This window comes from Pinus tabuliformis, chromosome 9 (genome assembly GCF_031772625.1).
Source record: "Pinus tabuliformis cultivar Carrire ecotype Pingquan chromosome 9, CPIR1, whole genome shotgun sequence".
NCBI classification, from domain to species: Eukaryota; Viridiplantae; Streptophyta; class Pinopsida; order Pinales; family Pinaceae; genus Pinus; species Pinus tabuliformis.
In genome coordinates this window covers 215784668-215803640 of record NC_142307.1, presented here as the reverse complement: position 1 = coordinate 215803640, position 18973 = coordinate 215784668, and the positions used below count along the sequence as shown (strand labels likewise).

Sequence of the window (18973 nt, the reverse complement as noted above, 5' to 3'; positions counted from 1 at the left end):
TATACAGAAATTGCACATATACGGTGGCTGCACATATACAGTGGCTGGAGTAGCACTAAATTATGTATATTCTACATAACTTGTGAATATACAGAAGATACGCGCATATACAGAAGTTGTGCATATACAGAAAATGTGCGCATATACAGAAGTTGCACATATATGGATGTTGTCATGTATCTATATTACGAAAATTGCACACAAATTTCGTATAAGCACAAGTTATATAGAAGTAGCGCATATACAAAGGATATGTGCATATATAGAAGTTTCACATATGTAGAAGATATGCACATATACAAAAGTTGCACATATAAGGAAGATATGCACATATACAGAATATATGTGCTTATACGGAAGTTGTTTAGAACTTCAGTCTCTATATGGGCACAAATTCTGTATAGATGCATAAACAAATATTCGTATATACGGAAGTTGCACATATACAAAAATTGTGCATATACAGAAATTGCACATATATGGTGGTTGCGCATATACAGTGGCTGGAGTTGCACTAAATTATGTATATTCTGCATAACTTGTGCATATACAGAAGATATGCACATATACGGAAGTTGTGTAAATACAGAAGATGTGCGCATATACAGAAATTGTGCATATATGGATGTTGTCGTATATGTATATTACGGATGTTGTACACAAATTTCGTATATGCACAAGTTATACAGAATTTGTGCATATACAAAAGATATGTGCATATATAGAAGTTGCACATATGTAGAAGAGATGCACAAACACAGAAGTTGCACATATACGGAAGATATGCGCATATACGGAATATATGTGCATATACGAAAGTTGTTTATAACTTCAGTCTCTATATAGGCACAAATTCTGTATAGACGCATATCTTCCATATATGCATAAACATATATTCGTATATATGGAAGTTGCGCATATACAAAAATTGTGCATATACAAAAATTTCACATATACGGTGGCTGCGCATATACAGTGGCTAGAGTTGTGCTAATTTATGTATATTTGTGTCTTACATATATGTGTAGCTTTTGTATATGTGAATCTACCGTATATGCCCAACTTCCATATATGTGCATATACGAAAGCTACACATATACAAAAGTTGTGCACTACTTTAACCTTTGTATATGTGACTTCCATATATGCGCATATCTTCCATATATGTGCAACATCTGTATATGCACATATACGAAAGCTGCACGCATATATAAGATATGCGCATATACAGAAGATATGTGCATTTGTGTAGGGTCGGTGATTTGGGTTTCTATAGAAAATGGAGATGGCTAGTTCACATGCTGAAATTGACAAAACACCTGAGAAAAGTTGCACATGAAGCAGAATATCTGCATATATAAAAGTTGTGCAGAATATCTTGAGTGAATTCTTTTCTGTAGAAGTGAGGACTTGCATTATTTATGAGTAATTTTACTACTACGAATTGAATCATGTTATTGAATGGAATAAGGACCCCATGTGTGGAAGAATCATGACTCAAGGATCCAACGGAGGTTGTGAACACAACCTCAGGACTTAGATTGAGATTCTTCAGTTGATTGGATTGTTGTTATAACTAACATTGTGTAGTTTTTTGTATGAATGAGCTTGTTGTTTCAGTTACTGGATTGATCGCACGTCCCTTTGGTGCTCATGAATTAAATGAATATTGAATTTAGATATTTTATTCTTTCATGTGACATATGAGGGATGAATCCATTCTTTGTTACAATATATTATTGTTATAATGTTGTTACCTTTGATATAGTATTAACCAATTAATTCTATTTCTACATATATTTTTCTAGTGCCTCATAAGTTTATGATTCCCTGGTTGATAATTTAATGTACAACAATTTAAACAATTAAATTTCCTGTCAATATCACTTATGATATTTCTACCTTTTTTCATTTGTGATAACTCCTACATATATGTATAAGTAGTGTTGTGCTATTACCATTGTAAAATTCATCCCATATTAGGAAAAGAGCTCACCCATTTGTATCAAACACAATACCATCTCAAGCCTTGGTGCTAGATTTTACTAGTCAATATCCAACCACTTGTGTGTGTTTGTGTATGTCTTTATGTGTGTATCCTATGCATATTATATCACATTATATAATCATTTTATTAAAAGAACCATGTATCTTTTCAAATACCATCCCCATATCTATATCCATAAAGCTTATATTTTACGCAATAGTTCAAGTGTTGGAGAAGTGGACAAATTATGTATTTCCAAAGGATTTGTTTTGTACTCTAACTGCTAATGTTTGAATTTTATTAACACCCAGGAGAAATTGAATCAAAACTACATGAAGTGGGTTGAGTTTTGAAATATATGAATTTGTATTGATCATAGAGGAAAAAAAACACTAGATTTGACAATGCATTGAGTCAAAGCACAACGTTGATGACCAAAATGTTGAGAGAGGAAATTGCATTTAAAATTTGTAATAGTTGTATGAAGGGGATGTGGATTTTAGTAAATCATTGAAGGCTTGTAAACAACCATGTAATGAAGAAATGAAAATGCATTCCAAGAGGGTCTATTCTTTTATCAATAATTACTCTAGGAGGATCAATGAAGGAAAAACTCATCAAAGAATTGCATAACAACATTGTAGGAGATCAATTTGTAGAGAGAAATTATTTGATATGGAAATTTTACTATTGCCCCAAAGTTTCCATTAATGTGAAGAAATGGGTGGATGGTTGTTGAATTCGTGAACATGCAAAGGAGGAAGCCAAAACAATGAATTGTATATGCCATTTTCATTACTAAATAGACTATGGGAGGAATTTAGTATGTATTATAATTTTGTATTTCCAAGAATGAAAAGAGATATTGACTTTATATTTATGGTTGTTATTTGATTTTCAAAGATGGTGCATTTCATCCCATGGAAGACCAATGATCACACAAACATTATCTATTTTTTTTTTAGGGAAGTCTTTTCTCCATTTGGTTTTTATGTGTGGCATTACATGAATTCCATTGGAATGGTATTTTACACAATCCTTGTCATTCCTAGTATAGAGATCAATGTTTTAAGTTTTCAACTTCTCTTTCTTCCTAGTTTAATACTTTCTCCTTCTATTATGGCTTTTATATATATATATATATATATGCATTTAGATTATTGGATAAACCATAAAGTATGAAGGGAACCCCTATAAGGCGAAAATTATCGGAGGTCATTTTCTTACCCTAAAATTTACGAATTAGCAATTTCAAAATTAATGGTTTCCTCTTGAGTACCATAGAAATAAAACTTTAAAAATAAGTAAAAACATTTAAATTGAAAATTAAATTTAAGCAATATGAAGGAGGCATATAATCCATTTCGTGCTCAACATGGAGATGATACATAGTACTTATAAAACTATAAATAATTACGATATCAACAATAATACAAAGTTAAAATATACACATACTAATACATTTACTCAAAACATGTGTCATCATTTACTCAAAATACATGCCATCAATCATTTAAGAGATAATAATACAATAAATATATGTATTAAATGTGAACTATAATAATAATAATAATAATAATAATAATAATAAAATTTCATAGTGAGTAACCATGGACATCTATATATAATATTTATAACCAATAATAATGTTAACCAAATATAAATACGAATGGCAATAAAAAAATCTTAGAATGGAGAGAGATAAATTTAATGTGTACACACTTAAAAAAAATCATTATATTGAAGTCCACAAGGCCTTGGATAGATGGTGATCAGGTGGTCTGTTAAGGAACTCCTCAATGTGAAGTCACCGGTGCAATTCCCTACCCCGAATGGGGTATATTGTACATGATGAAGATGCATTCCTACCAAGCTTACAAAAAAATGATTATGTTCAAAATGATCAAATTTACATATAAAAAAAATATTATAGATTTAATATTTACTTAGAAATATTATAAAAATTAAATATAATTATATAACAATAATCAAAATTACATGTTTACATAGTAACATAATTGTGATTTTTGAATTCTCTCAAATTAAGTGAGATTACAACCAATCTAAATCCATTTTTAATTATAAAAAAATGTATAATTCAAAACATTCAATCTCTCTTCATGCTTAATAAAATTATATTTAATATGGATTTATATTAGGAGTTTCATGTGCCATACATAAACTCAACTTGAAACTTAGAGTTTCATATTTCCCAAATGCTCATATAATTAGAGAACTCATTCTACATCCCACTATAGAATAATTTGTAACATTGTCATCATTTCCGTCTTAATGCTTACTTATACCAATAAAAAAATTACAAGTAAATAAATAATATTCTCAATTGTATTTGATAAATGAAATAATAATTGGAAACATGTGTGGTTGCACTCAAGGAGATATATTAATGATCTAGTAGCTCATCCACACATAAATAGATCAAAGTCCACACTCACATCATTCTTTCAAAATAGTTGAATCCCCCAATTGGATTTAGAGAGTTCCATTCTATAAATACACACACAAATCCACCAACATAGATCCATCTTAACCTATAATGAAGCTAATCCATAAATGTAATCATTTCCTCGAATTATTACATTGTTAAAAAGGCTTGCATCTCAAAGGATTCAATCCTCTTGTTAAGATGGATCTAGGGAGATGTTATCCAAATTTCTCCTCCTTTTATTTGTGTGTAGCTTATATGTTTAACTTCACCCTTATTTATTCGTATTCAACCTATGAGTTAGATGGCCCTCTAAATAACTCTACATAAAGAATGAAAAACTCTTTGAAGTAATAAACAACTATAGTTAATTGGTTATTAATTTATCTCGTGTCTTTTTATATTATCTACATATCAAATTTGATTCCTCCTTCAAGATAACCATCATTCTTCCCAACCACTCAAGTTAATATTTCTTCCCAACCACCCAAGTTAATATTGAATAGGCATATCTATATATATCTATATATATATATATATATATATATATTTGTTTGTAATTGTAAATTAAGGTTGACATTGTAATATTTTATTTAAGCAATTTAAATGTTGTTTGTCATTTATACTTAGAGCCCAATAGGATTACAAATCTCCCTCATGTCGACTTATGAAAAGTGGCTCTGGCTCTACTCTAGAGGCTAAGATATTTGATTTTGTTTCTTGCTTAGTAAATCCATAGTTAAGATGAATCTATTCAAATGGGTTTATCTCTAACTTGGATGAGTTTTATGTGTCCCAAAATGGGCCTGACTCTCTATGATGCAAAGAGAAACTCATTTTATAACCCATTACAAAAGATATTGTAATATCTATCTCCTATGTAATGTTCACTTGCATGAAGAAAAATAAAAATATTTCCTCTCATCATTGATAATTTAAAAAATAACAATAAAATCTTATCAACCTAGTATAGAAGAGATTCTAACATCCATCTCCTATGTAATTCTCACATGCATTAAGAAAACTAAAAATAAAAATATTTTCACTTCTTCTTTGACAAGTTAAAAGTAAAGTTTCTCATGCATATTGAATGATGGAATTTTAAAGTTAGAAATTTTCTCCCAAGAGTTTATCTTATTTTAATACAATCCAAATACTCACTCATAATTTTGAAAAAATGAGTAGATAAAAGGGGAACATTGCCTCTGCCAAAAAAAATTAGATCCACTTAAAGGATGAGTTTGTCCACTTAGCTAACTAGTGAGAAGTGGAAATTCTTTTCTAAATGGATAATATTTTTGTTTAAAGTCATAATTTCATTTAATAGATGTAAAATTTGTACATAACTATTTTGACCACTTATTAACTCACTCCAAAGAGTGAATTAACTAGTGAGAAGTGGAAATTCTTTTCTAAATGAATAAGAATTTTGTTTAAAGTCATAATTTCATTTAATAGATGTAAACTTTGTACTTAACTATTTTGACTACTTATTTACTCACTCCAAAGAGTGAGTTAACTAGTGAGAAGTGGAAATTCTTTTCTAAATGGATAAGAATTTTGTTTAAAGTTATAATTTCTTTTAATAGATAAAAACTTTGTATTTTAGTAATTTGACAATTTATTATCTTACCCCATGAATGACTATAATGAGAAGTCGAAATTCTTCTCCAAATAAGTAAAAAAATTGTTTAAAATTATAATTTCATTTAATAGAATAAAACTTTGTACTTGGCCATTTATTAAGTCACTCAAGTGAGTGAATTAGCCTTATTTTCTAAATAAATAAAAAATTTTGTTTAAAATTATAATTTTATTTAATAAACAATAACTTTATATTTTAATCTATTCATTTGATTTAAAAAAGTATATCTATATATATTACTTTTGAAAAATTTAACCCATTTTAAAATAACTATAAAAACTTGAGGTTATCCATAGATCCAATCCACTATTAAAACAATAAAAACTTTGCGGTTATGTCAAAATCAGGTGAGGACCAGAACACGCCAGCAACCTGTAGAACCGTTGCGGAACTGGAGATTTTGAGGCTTAGTTCAAGGGAATCCGGATCCTATTGAAGGTGTAGTATTTTTCAGCGTCTTTTCTTGCAAAATGGGAATAGAAATCTGTAATTGTTGCTTTACTCAGGCAGTTTAGTTTACTTGCAAAAAGGGAACGGAAATCTTGAAATGTTGCCTTACTGAGGATGCGCATGTATTCTGTGATCCATAGTGTGTAAATTTAATTTTTTTTTGCTCAGTTTTCACTGCTTTAAATTTTTCTTTTCCAACTTTTTAATGTCAAAGATGCGCATGTATTCTGTGATCCATAGATCCAATCCCCTATTAAAACAATAACTTTTCTCTTAGAAATTAACAACATTTTAATAACAAAACAAAATTCAAAATTATTAAGGAATCCAATTCCTCCCAATACAATTATTTCCTTCGAATTTTACAATATTAAAATAAAAATAGTTTACATTTCAAAGTATCTGATCCTTCTTTAAAGTTTACAATATTAAGATGAAAATTGTTTGCATTTCAAGGTTTTTGATCCTCTTCAAAATAGACTTTAGCATATATTATTGAATTTTTTTTTGGGTTTTTAAATGTGCGCAGCCTATGAGTTTGATGGCACCCTCTTTTCTTCTTGTATGCAGCCTATGAGTTTGAGGCTATGTGATTTGTGTACATATTAACAGAATTCCTTCCATAGTTTTCGTTTATGTACAGTCTGGTTATTGTAGCTTATAGCTGCATTAAGCAGGGTTTGGTGGGTGCTTCCTATGAGTTTGATGGCACCCTCTTTTCTTCTTGTATGCAGCCTATGAGTTTGAGGGTATGTGATTTGTGTACATATTAACAGAATTCCTTCCATAGTTTTTGTTTATGTACAGTCTGGTTATTGTAGCTTATAGCTGCATTAAGCAGGGTTTGGTGGGTGCTTCACTGTTAGTTGCAGGACGCCTTCATTCGAAGGAATTCCCTTATACTATACATTCATGCTAGCTAACATGGTTTGAAAACACTGTGTGTGACCAAGCCCAAAATCCTAAATTCAAACCCTCAAACTTTCCATGGGAAAATTTAAATATTTAGACTGACAGTAATGGCTCAAACAATTACTCTACATCCAATCTCATTCTAAAATATTCCTAAAATATACCATCTTTAATTGTAAATTTCACCAAAATACCCACAAAATACTTACTCATCCGTGAGAGCAAGGAAAGAGCAATGAAAGAACAATAGAGTAAAGAATACAATTATATTTTGGAAATACTAAAACATGTCTACATAAAAACAGGGCCACGCTATTAAAAATAATATGTCTGCCAACTGAAAGTTTGCAGTTAATATTTTATATGGAGTCTGAACAAAACAAATTATATATCAAAAAAATATATCTGCAGTGGTAGCATCTATATGGTCCTATCACAAAAACACTTAACCCTAACCGTGCCATAACCATGAATTCAATGCATCCTAAGTCGCCCACAATCCTCACAGCTTCACCCGCACCTTGGAATTCTTAACAATCACTGTGGCCTTGGCATCCAGCTGGTCGATGATAAGGTCCCATCGCACGCGAATTGTTATCTTCCATAACTTCAACTTCCCAACCTTTATCTTCACGGGAACATTGCCTTCAATTTCAGTGGAATGCCCCCCTGATTTATCTGCGCATTGAGTTTAGACTTCATGGCGTTGGTGAGCTTAGCACCGGTCCCACTGAGTTCCACGTCCAACAAAGTGGTGTTCTTGTGGTTCTGGTAGAATACCAACAGGAAGCCTATGTAAGGCTCCGAGCCTGAATACAAACCTGCCAGAGGGCTATTGTCAAGATAATATATACCGATCCTCTTGTTGAGATTCCAGGCCTTTATTTTCACATCGAATTAGAAATTTGTACTGAAATCGATGGGGTTGATGGTGAAATTAGTAATATGGATGTCGGGAATTTCTGGTTATTCCAAACAAAATACAGTGGAAAAATCCTCTGTTTCCACTGTTGAGAATTTTCTGATAAATTCCGAAACAACAAAAATATGAACAGAGAGTAATACTTTGTTTTCTGATAATTCAAAAACACAAGAACAGAGCATAAAATAATACTCTACTTTGCCTCAGGATCAAAAACTGATCAAAATAATACTCTGTTTTTGACACAGAAAAATACTCTGTTTTTAACTCAGAAAAATAGAAAAATTCGTTCTCTGGAAACGGTGTTGCAGCAACACAGTTTTTTTTTAGTTCCTGTAACTTGTGTTGCAGCAACGCTGTTCGTGGTGTTGCAGCAACGTAAATTTTTGACGTCAAGTATTTTTTGAGTTACGGTGTAACAACAACGGGGATTTTTGACGTCAAGTATTTTTCGACTTACGGTGTAACAACAACAGGCAAAAAGAAACTTCTATTTATGAACGATAAACTAACTGATAAAATAAGTCTTCCTCACGTAGAGGGATCTTCACAAAATATTATGCTAAAGAGCATCTTCCTCTTGACAGAGGGATTACAACAGGAACGCTTCAGTTCCACAAAACAACTATCTCAGAAAATTTCAGCACTGCTGTGCAATACAAAAAAAACTCTCTTGTTCTACACTGCTGTGTGTTACAAAAGGACTTTCAATAAATTTCCTCTTTTTTCTACTTCTGTTTCTGTTTCTATTTATAGTGCGGAAAAGGTCGTCACCGCTTTAACTTGCTGATGAAGTCTCTGCTGCTCATGATTAACAAATTTGATCTTTTGCTGTATTTTTTGAGTCGGTGGTGATGAATCTATGGCTGATAAATGCTGTGTCGGCTCGAGGCTGGTTCTTTTCTCTTTCAGCCGTTCTGCTCACTAATACGGTTATTGAGAAGTAATGGTGTAGCGCTGGATCTGATCTTCATCCTTCGGGAACTCAAAAATAATTAAAGAGTGAAAAGATGGTAATGGCGGTGACATAAAAGATCGGGAAAAAAATGTGGGGCGCCGGATCACGAAAAATGAATAAAGTAGCTGCTGCTGTTCTGTTCACTGCAGTTGAAATTATAATTTCAACACTCCCCTTTAATTTCAACTGCTGGGTTATCAGTCATACCTAGAAGTTTCCTTAAAAACTCAAAACTTTTCTGATCCAATGGCTTTGTCAGAATATCTGCAACCTGTTCCTGAGTCCTGCAATGTTGTAAAATGATTTCTCCATTGTTCACCAATTCTTTGATGTAGTGAAACTTTGTGTCTATGTGTTTCGTTCTCTTGTGGAATACAGAGTTCTTGGATAATGCAATAGCTGAGCTATTGTCACAAAAAATAACTGTTGCTGTTGCCTGCTCCTGGCATAGACTTCTCAACATTCTCCTCATCCAAACCGCTTGACATGCTGCTGTTGTAGCTGCCACATACTCTGCTTCTGCTGTAGACAATGCCACAATTGGCTGTTTCTTGGAAGCCCATGAAATGGCTCCTGAACCTATGTGAAAAATGTAACCTAATGTGCTTTTCCGGTCATCTACACTTCCAGCCCAATCACTATCTGTGTATCCAACTATATCTGAACATTCTGAAACAGTATAAAATATGCCATACCTTTTTGTACCTTTAACATACCTCAGAATTCTCTTTGCTGCCTGCCAATGTGTTTCTTTTGGCTTCTCCATGAATCTGGAAATTAAACTAACAGCATACATTATGTCTCGCCTAGTTGCAGTCAAATACATGAGGCTGCCAACTATGCTCTTGTACACACTAGGGTCAAAATCTTTGTTGCTGTCCTCTTTGCTGAGTTTTAATCCCATCACTGTGGGAGTGATTGCTGCCTTGCTGTCCTGCATGTTAAATCTGCTCAACACTTCATTTACATATTTTGCCTGTGAAATAAAAATTCCATTTTTATTTTGATCTACTTCTATTCCTAAGAAGTATCTCAGCAAACCCATGTCAGTCATCTCAAATTCTTCTTTCATGACTGATTTGAAATTTTCAATGAGGTAGTCATCATTACGTGTAAAAATCACATCATCAACATATAACACAAAAATTAAAATTTTGCAGTCTTTTTCTTTGATGTAAACAGTGGGTTCTCCCTCACACTTCTCAAATTCGTTTTCCAATAGATAGGAATCTATCCTACTGTACCATGCTCTTGGTGCTTGCTTCAGCCCATAAAGAGATTTCTTCAATCTGCAAACTTTGTGCTCTTGGCCTTTCTTTTCATAGCCTAGAGGTTGCTCGATGTAAACCTCTTCCATTAATACTCCATTCAAGAATGCTGACTTCAAGTCCATTTGGTAAACTTTCCATTTGTTTTGTGCTGCTATGGACAGCACTGCTCTTACTGTTTCCATTCTTGCAACCGGTGCGAAAGTCTCCTCATAATCTCTCCCATATTGCTGCTTGTATCCCTTGACAACAAGTCTTGCCTTATGCCTTTCTATCTTTCCTTTAGTATTAATCTTGGTCTTGTAGACCCATTTAACTCCAATGACTTCTTTACCTTTTGGTAGCTCAACTAAATCCCATGTCTTATTTCTTTCTATTGCATTCATCTCCTCATCCATAGCTTCTATCCATTTCTTATCTTTAATTGCATCTTCGAAATGAACAGGGTCATCAACGTGACAATACAAAGGAAACAGGGAATTCATTCCTTCATCATAAATATCACTTAAATTTCTGAATTTCTTACCTCTTTCATTCGGTGTGCAAGTGCTTGTAGATGAACTTGAATTTCCTTCTTGTGGTGTGCTTGGAGAAGCACTCTCATTTCTCCTCAAGGGTGTCTCTTGCTGTTCTGTTGTTGGCGTTGTTGTTTGGGGATGTGTTTCAGCCAACTCCTCCTCATCATCATCATGAGACAAACAGTTTTTAACATTAACTGTTTTCTCTATGCTTCCATCCCAAGCTTCCTCTTCAATAAATTGAACATCTCTGCTCACAAAAAACTTCTTGGTGGATGGGATATATAACCTGTAAGCTTTGGATTCTTCACTGTATCCAATGAAAATACATTTCTCCCCTTTGCTGTCCAATTTCTTCCTTAGCTGATCTGGAATGTGTGCATAAGCCACACAACCAAAAACTTTCATGTGGGTGACTCCTTGCTTTCTTCTACTCCATGCTTCTTTTGACACTTTGTTCATCACTGCTTTTGTAGGACATCTATCCAATATATATATTGCACAGTGTACAGCTTCAGCCCAATAATCATTTGGCAAATGCTTTTCCTTCAACATGCTCCTCGCCATATCCATGATTGTTCTGTTTTTCCTTTCAGCAATTCCATTTTGCTGTGGGGTGTACCTTGCTGTAAATTGCTTATAAATTCCATTTTCTCTGCAAAAACGTAAAAATTCTTTGGAGATATACTCACCTCCTCTGTCAGTTCTCAAAACCTTGATATGCAGCCCACTTTGATTTTCTACAAGTGCTTTGAAATTTTGAAAATTTTCAAACACTTCACTCTTATTCTTCAGAAAATAAACCCAAGTCTTTCTGGTAAAGTCATCAATAAATGTTAGAAAATATTGGCTGCCTGCAAGTGATGGAGCTTGCATCAGTCCACATAAATCTGAGTGGACAATTTCTAAGGGTGCTTTTGCCCTTATGCTTTTCCCAGTCGGAAAACTTTCTCTGTGTTGTTTTCCCAATATACAACCTTCACAAAGGTTGTCTGGATTTTCTATCAATGGTAATCCTCTTACCATTCCTCTTCTACTCAAAAAATTAAGACCTCCAAAGTTGAGATGTCCAAATCTCAAATGCCACAACCAATTTTCATCCTTTGGTACGCTTTGGAGAGCCTCTTGTGTCACTGCTGCAACTACTTCTTTATTTTTCAAATCTGCTCTTATTCTGAGAAGGAACATCCTATTCCTTGTCATCTTCACTTCAGCAATACGACGTTTGCTGGGTAATCTGTCCATGATGGTGCATACATCATTCTTAAAGAAAACATTGTAACCCTTCTGAACAAGCTGTCCAATACTCAAGAGATTACACTTCATTCCAGGAACATAATAGACATCTGCTATGGTTTTCTTTTCACCTTTCTTTGTAAATATTTTAACTTCTCCTTTTCCCATAACAGAAATTTTACTATCAGTCCCAAGTGTGACTTGTGATTGCACACTCTGATCTAAAACAGAAAACAGGGCTATGTTTCCTGTCATATGGTTGCTGCAACCAGAATCTAGAAACCATATATCTTCACTGTTTGTTTCAGCCATATTACAAACTAACAACACATTATCTTGACTGATATTTTCTCTAGTGATATTTGAACTAGATCTATTACTCATATCATGCTGCTTCTTCCTACATTCATTTGCATAGTGCCCATATTTTTTACAATAATAACATTAGACATTGGATTTTTCATACCTTTGTCCTTGAGCATGATGATGTCCACTTTTCTGACTGCTGCCATGGCCTTGGTTATGATTTGGATTGCTGCCTCTTCCTTGAACGTTTACTGGACTGTTTCTTCCGCCTCTGTATTGGGTTCTGCCTCTTCCTCTCTTGTTTCCTCTGCCTTGACCTCTTCCTCTTCCAAATGACATCTGGGTCTTGAAGGCTTGCTCTAGAGATGAGTTTTCATTTCTACTCAACCTCTGCTCATGTGTTATCAGTGATGCATGAAGTTCATCAACTGAAAAATTTGAGAGATCCTTTGTCTCTTCTATGGTGGTGACAATCACATCAAACTTTGAGGGTAGGCACCTCAATAGTTTCTCCACAATCCTCCTTTCTTAAAGAGTTTCTCCATGAGACCTTATCTGTGTGACCAAACCAATTGCTTGTGTGAAGAATGAGTCAATATTGTCTGACTCCTTCATACACAGGTTCTCAAAATCTTTCCTTAGCAACTGTAGTTTTACTGTCTTCACTTTCTCCATGCCTTGATAGGCTGCCTTGAGAGTTTGCCATGCTTCTCTAGATGTCTTGGTTGCTGCTATCCTCAAAAACACACTCTCATGCACTGCTTGATATAAAAGTACAAAGGCTTTTGAGTCCTTCTTCTTATTGCTCTTCAACAGCTCTTTCTCTGCCTGAGTTAATCCAATAAACTCTTCTTCATTTGCTGGTTCTTCAAATCCATATTCAACAAGTTCCCATAAATCTTGTGAGGCAAACAGGGCTCTCATGGTTATTTCCCAGTAGTCATAATTTTTCCCATTGAACTGTGGGAGCTGGGTATTAAACATACCCACGCTGGTGCTGGCCATTCTTGCAATACTTGAATGTAAAAAAATCACTTAATTGTCTTCAGCAGCTACACAAAAGCTAATCTGAAAAATACCTTAACAGTGTTTTCGCTCTGCTGGATAATTTGATGCAACAACAAATCTTCTTTCAACTTCTTTGATGTCTTCAAAGAGCCTGGACAAGCTCTGATACCATGTCGGGAATTTCTAGTTATTCCAAACAAAATACAGTGGAAAAATCCTCTGTTTCCACTGTTGAGAATTTTCTGATAAATTCTGAAACAACAAAAATATGAACAGAGAGTAATACTTTGTTTTCTGATAATTCAAAAACACAAGAACAGAGCATAAAATAATACTCTACTTTGCCTCAGGATAAAAAACTGATCAAAATAATACTCTGTTTTTGACACAGAAAAATACTCTGTTTTTAACTCAGAAAAACAGAAAAATTCGTTCTCTGGAAACGGTGTTGCAGCAACACAGTTTTTTTTAGTTGCTGTAACTTGTGTTGCAAAAACGCTGTTCGTGGTGTTGCAGCAACGTAAATTTTTGACGTCAAGTATTTTTTGAGTTACGGTGTAACAACAACAGGGATTTTTGACGTCAAGTATTTTTCGACTTACGGTGTAACAACAACAGGCAAAAAGAAACTTTTATTTATGAACGATAAACTAACTGATAAAATAAGTCTTCCTCACGTAGAGGGATCTTCACAAAATATTATGCTGAAGAGCATCTTCCTCTTGACAGAGGGATTACAACAGGAACGCTTCAGTTCCACAAAACAACTATCTCAGAAAATTTCAGCACTGTTGTGCAATACAAAAAAAGCTCTCTTGTTCTACACTGCTGTGTGTTACAAAAGGACTTTCAATCTATTTCCTCTTTTTTCTACTTCTGTTTCTGTTTCTATTTATAGTGCGGAAAAGGTCGTCACCTCTTTAACTTGCTGATGAAATCTCTGCTGCTCATGATTAACATATTTGATCTTTTGCTGTATTTTTTGAGTCAGTGGTGATGAAATCTATGGCTGATAAATGTTGTGTCGGCTCGAGGCTGGTTCTTTTCTCTTTCATCCGTTCTGCTCACTAATATGGTTGTTGAGAAGTAATGGTGTAGCGTTGGATCTGATCTTCATCCTTCGGGAACTCAAAAATAATTAAAGAGTGAAAAGATGGTAATGGCGGTGACATAAAAGATCGGGAAAAAAATGTGGGGCACCGGATCACGACAAATGAATAAAGTAGCTGCTGCTGTTCTGTTCACTGCAGTTGAAATTATAATTTCAACAATGGATGTTGTTGAAAGAGTATTTGCAGATCTTGGGCCGGAAGACCAAATACAGAATGCCACAAGCGAGCGCGATTAAAAAGCAAATGGTGCAGCACAAGCAGCGGCAACAGGAGCACCGACGCTTGCGAGGTGGTGACAAGTATCTGGAATGCTCTATTCTGGAGATAGCTTGGTCCTTTGGAATCTTTAACTCTCAGCTAGATCGACTCTGCCCTTCTTAGATGAAAGATTGCCAGAATTGGGCGCCAGTGGAGCGCTCCGCTTCTCGTTTACATATTCGCCTGCATCCTTCTCGACATCTACGGTCATCGGGTAGATTCTTTGTTGATTTGCCATCATGGCACCCTGCCCCAAGCTGCGAACAAAGCGATATGAACCGATTTAGGCCGACCAGATTTGATCCTGGGAGTCCCTGAAACTTAAAATGGACCGACTTAAGCCGACGAGACTCGATCCTGGGGCTCCCGAAACTTAAAATGAACCGACTTAGGCCAACGAGATTCTATCTTGGGGCTCCCTGAAACTTAAAGACCTTCACGCAATGATGGGAATGAATTTTGTAGGTGCGAGCATCCACAAAAGAGATGTTAGTTCACGGAAACCAATATTTCCAATCTGCATCTTGGAAGGTGAGGGAATGTAGCATAGGTCGCCTGGTGGAAAAACTGAGTAACGAAACTACCCGCAGCAGTTGGAGCGGTTAGTATTGTGTACCAGTTTCAAACCATGTTCTTATGCATTGTTCTGTGTATGTGCTTCGGCAATAAGCGGGCTGAGGAGACCCTGTTACCTGTACAGGGCATCATGTCAGAGCTCTCCCCATATACAATCATGTATGCTCCATGCCATAACCCCCAAAAGCATGGTGTAGTGTCAACGGAATTTCTGGGATCCATCATGGATGCATAAGTCATGGTGGATGAATGTGAATACATACAAAGACATCGACACATTCTCTTATTAATCAGAATCTGCGCATCGGGGAAAGGATGCACACGGTTTGACAGCCATGGCATACTATCACCCTACTGTACTTGAAGTGTATTAATGGATCTATAGAGGTGGAAATAGTTCTGGCTTTCGTCCGTTACACATGACGTGGAGGACAAGCCCTTTCTGCAATAAAAAAATTAAGTATCTTCTTGCCTTTTGTGAATGGATGAACACTGCTTTATTGGACATTTAAAAAGGTTGGAAGGTTGAAATGATTGCATAAAGCTGGTGGTAGTTGCCATGTCTCATTTTTCTGAGTTGAAATACTTTGATTTATATATAGTTATAGTATCCAAATTCACTTTGATAAAAGAAAGTGGAGGTGTAAATTTATTTGAATTAGTAAATATTTAATATAATAATAATAAATTGATAAAAAATTATATCAAAATTTGGTTTTGATCATGAATTATATTTGTTGGTTCGAAATATGTGGTTAAAAATTTATGGTATATGATTTCTACCAAAGAAAAAAAAAACTTTGCTTAATATATCAAAATCCGTATTTCATCTAAAACTTAAAACCTGAATAGTGAATGTAAGTGTATACATTAATACCATCCACTCTCATCTCAAATTCAAAAAGATCAAATTGATGGTTGAAATTTTTTGTTTTTTTAGTTAATATGGGTATATGTTCTTTGTATCCTAACTGAATCATAGAATACAAATTACATATAAGTTAGAATTTGAGAATTCAACTTAAGGTGAGATAAATATATTAAAATATAATTTTAATAATATTTAATTTGATATAATTTTAATAAACTATAGAGTTCTTAAATAGAAGGATGCTTAATGCATGTTTCTAGCATCTATTGAAGATCATGGGACAATCCATAGGGACCCTTAAACAGCAATGGGACCGGCATTGGATAGAGCCACCATGTCCTTTATAACTTGGAAATTATAATAAAAATTAATTTATACTATATACTTAAAAATTGAGCCTTGGCATTTTTTATTTTTATATCAATTATTTTTGCACTTTTTTGATCTATGAAATTCTCAACTCTCGGAAATAATGGCTCATTTGGGAATTTGCAATAGAACAAAAAAAAGAGTCTGACTTGAGATAATTGAAATAGAAAGGAGATGTCCTCTTTCAACCAACTGTGAACAAACTTGTGTGAGAGATAAATGACCCTTTTAAGAGGGATATGGTATCTGTGGAGAGCTCATTTGTAGATTTGTTGAGTTCCCTATATATATATATATATATATATATATATATATATATATATATATATATATATATATATATATATATATATATATATATATATATATATATATATATATATATATATATATATATATATATATATATATATATGTGTGAGGGAAAGAGGGCCATTCCAAATCACCAATGCCAGGGCCCTTATTTGGCACATTAGGGACTAAAGGTGCACCACTTGCAAATTAAGATTTTTCTTGGGCCAATTTATTAGCACATTCAACTCCCCTAATAGTTGATTCTTTCAAAACACAATATTCTTAACAAAATGAAACAACATTCAGAGTAGAGAATTCTACTTTCATGTTTGAATCCAGACCAGGAGAATACCTTAAATGAAAGTAATGTGAAGCATTCAAGCACAAAAAAAAATCCCACACAGCACTTGGGTGGATGTCCCTATGAAGCACCATAAAAGATGCCCCAAGGAAAATCAAAATGAAGAGAAGGCATAACTAGATGATGAGGCTAAGGTTCATAAGTTCAAATTTTTATTCCTTGCTCATCCTCTCAACTAGACACCAGTTCCACATGAATATATTAATCCTAGAAAATACCAATATTTTTATCCCACAAGATAAAATACACACAATACAAGGAAATGAACCATAATAGCTGACTAAAGCATCACCTAACTAGATTTTTACACAATTCTAAAGAAGAGTTTCAACAAAACTTTAGATTGAATTTAGAACTCAAAGAAGACCCAACAACCATAGAAAAAGAACAAGGAATTAAAAGATGAACGATAGACTTAGAGTCCTACTTGCACAACTTACAATGACTAGGGCCATTCTAGCCATGCTTTAATGCAATATCCCAAGAGAGAAATTTATTGGCCAAAGCCAACCATAACACTATATTGGCCTTCAAAGGGGCATGAAGTTTCCATAACTTTCCCACCACCAAAGTTTGACTTTGGAATAATCTTCTTAAACTTGAGCTTTGTAGCCCAACTTCATAATAAAGTTGTCTAAAATGCTATTCTTTGACCAGCATAATGCACCTTCAGTGTTTTCATCCAACTGAATATATTTTCTAAGACCTTATGCCACTACTCGAAAAATAAATGGAGACAAGGGATAGCCTTGTCTTAACCTCATGGAGCACAATGAAAACTTGGATGGGGAACCATTTATAAGGATGGAAAAATAAGAAAACTAAACAAAACCCATAGCCAAGTGTACCATAACATCCTTCATTCCCATCTGTAGCAAAAACAATTTAAGATAAGTCCAATTTACTTTTTCATAGGGACCCTTAAACAGCAATGGGACCGGCATTGCATAGAGCCATCATGCCCTTTATAACTTGGAAATTATATAAAAAATAATTTATACTATATACTTAAAAATTGAGCCTTGGCATTTTTATTTTTATATCAATTATTTTTGCACTTTGTTGATCTCTGAAATTCTCAACTCTCGGAAATAATGGCTCATTTGGGAATTCACAATAGAACCAAAAAAAGAGTCTGACTTGAGATAATTGAAAGAGAAAGGAGATGTCCTCTTTCAACCAACTATGAACAAACTTGTGTGAGAGATAAATGACCCTTTTAAGAGGGATATGGTATCTATGGAGAGCTCATTTGTAGATTTGTTGAGTTCCCTAGATATATATATATATATATATATATATATATATGAGGGAAAGAGGGCCATTGCAAATCACCAATGCCAAGGCCCTTATTTGGCACATTAGGGACTAAAGGTGCACCACTTGCACATTAATATTTTTCTTGGGCCAATTTATTAGCACATTCAACTCCCCTAATAGTTGATCCTTTCAAAACTCAATATTTTTAACAAAATG

General features: G+C 34.0%; 1 pseudogene; it reads right to left on the bottom strand.

Moving 5' to 3' along the window:
• Positions 1-7720: 7720 nt before the first annotated feature.
• LOC149147924 (NDR1/HIN1-like protein 6) lies at positions 7721-15264 on the bottom strand (annotated as a pseudogene).
• Between the last annotated feature and the right edge of the window lie 3709 nt (positions 15265-18973).